We start from the raw sequence: 1,719 nt of genomic DNA, 5'->3' as shown, positions 1-1,719 counted from the left end.
CCCTTTCACTGCCACCACCACACTACAAAACGGTTAACCCCTTTCACTGCCACCACACACTACCAAAACGGTTAACCCTTTCACTGTCTGCCACACTACCAAAACGGTTAACCCTTTCACTGTCTGCCACACTACCAAAACGGTTAACCCTTTCACTGTCTGCCACACTACCAAAACGGTTAACCCTTTCACTGCCACCACCACACTACCAAAACGGTTAACCCTTTCACTGCCACCACCACACTACCAAAACGGTTAACCCGTTCACTGCCACCACCACACTACCAAAACGGTTAACCCTTTCACTGCCACCACCACACTACCAAAACGGTTAACCCTCTCCCTGCGGCGGCGGGCCGACACACAGCCCTGGCTCTACACTCCTCCAGGAGGAGGGGAGCCGCGTCTCTCGTCTCACCGGGTCGGGGGCTCAGCGCCACGCTCAGCAGCAGCGGCAGCAGCAGCCTCTGCATGATGATGGTTCCTCCACCGGCTCCGCTGAGGACCGCATCAAACCCAAGAACCAGAAATAATAATAATAATAATAATAACAATAATAATAATAATAATAATAATAATAATAATAATAATATAATAATAATAATAATAATATAATAATAATAATAATAATAATAATAATAATCCTCCCACGGACGTCGCTGCGGCGTTACACCATTCTCTCCTCCCCCGGTTGTGTTGCTATATCTCTCCCCTCTCTCTCTGCTTTCAGCTGTCCGCTGCTTCTGCGCTGCGATCCGTTTTCTCATTAGGGGCGCATCCTCTCTCTCTCTCTCTCTCTCTCTCGTCTCTCTCCTCTCTCTCTCTCTTCTCCTCTCTCTCTTCTCTCTCTCTCTCTCCTCCCTCCCTCTCTCTCTCTCTCTCTCTCTCATCTCATCTCATCTCTCTCTCTCTCTCTCTCTCTCTCTCTCTCTCTCGCTCTCTCTCTCTCTCTCTCTCTCCCTCCCCCGCTCTCTCTCTCTCTCTCTCTCTCTCTCTCTCTCTCTCTCTCTCTTCTTCTCTCTCTCTCTCTCTCTCTCTCTCTCTCCTCTCTCTCTCTCTCTCTCTCTCTCCCTCCTCTCTCTCTCTCTCCTCTCTTCTCTCTCTCTCTCTCTCTCTCTCTCTCTCTCTCTCTCTCTCTCTCTCTCTCTCTCTCTCTCTCTCTCTCTCTCTCTCTCTCTCTCTCTCTCCCTGTCTCTCTCTCTCTCTCTATCTGTCCTCTCTCCCTCCTCTCTCTCTCCTCTCCTCTCTCTCTCTCATCTCTCTCTCTCTCTCTCTCTCTCTCTCTCTCTCTCTCTCTCTCTCTCTCTCTCTCTCTCTCTCTCTCTCTCTCTCTCTCTCTCTCTCTCACGTCATCATCACCCAGTACGGCCCTGTTCTCTTCCACTGAAGCCCTTTGGTGAAACGCATACCGCCGGTGTACTGCACAACTAATAACAATAATAATAATAATAATAATAACAATGATTAACAAAAATACAAAAATATATACAAATACACAGACCAACAGGCCTTTTCATGGTCAGCAGCGTGGTGTTTTGATGAGAGGCAACCATCTTCGTTCCAGTGCATTTGGGGTATAAATAGTATAAATAGTATAAATAGTATAAATAGTATAAATAGTAGGCTAATAACACGCTAGGGTTGGATAGTTTTCCAACGTGGTAGCGGGGTCGTTGAAACCATAGATATATATATATATATATCTATGGTTGAAACCGT

The 1,719-nt window shown here is 46.9% G+C and overlaps 1 pseudogene across 1 annotated transcript in view; it reads right to left on the bottom strand.

The window, feature by feature from the left end:
* LOC311226656 (kin of IRRE-like protein 1) overlaps positions 1–500 on the bottom strand; it is a 223,499-nt pseudogene extending 222,999 nt beyond the window's left edge. Inside the window, exon 1 of the transcript XR_014621046.1 lies at positions 419–500. The product of XR_014621046.1 is annotated as a kin of IRRE-like protein 1 (transcript). The remainder of the gene's footprint in view (positions 1–418) is intronic.
* Between the last annotated feature and the right edge of the window lie 1,219 nt (positions 501–1,719).

The sequence above is a fragment of the Notolepis coatsorum genome (genome assembly GCF_963971535.1).
Source record: "Notolepis coatsorum genome assembly, chromosome: 4".
NCBI classification, from domain to species: Eukaryota; Metazoa; Chordata; class Actinopteri; order Aulopiformes; family Paralepididae; genus Notolepis; species Notolepis coatsorum.
Note: the sequence above shows the minus strand (reverse complement) of the source record. Positions and strands in the feature narration are given on the sequence as shown.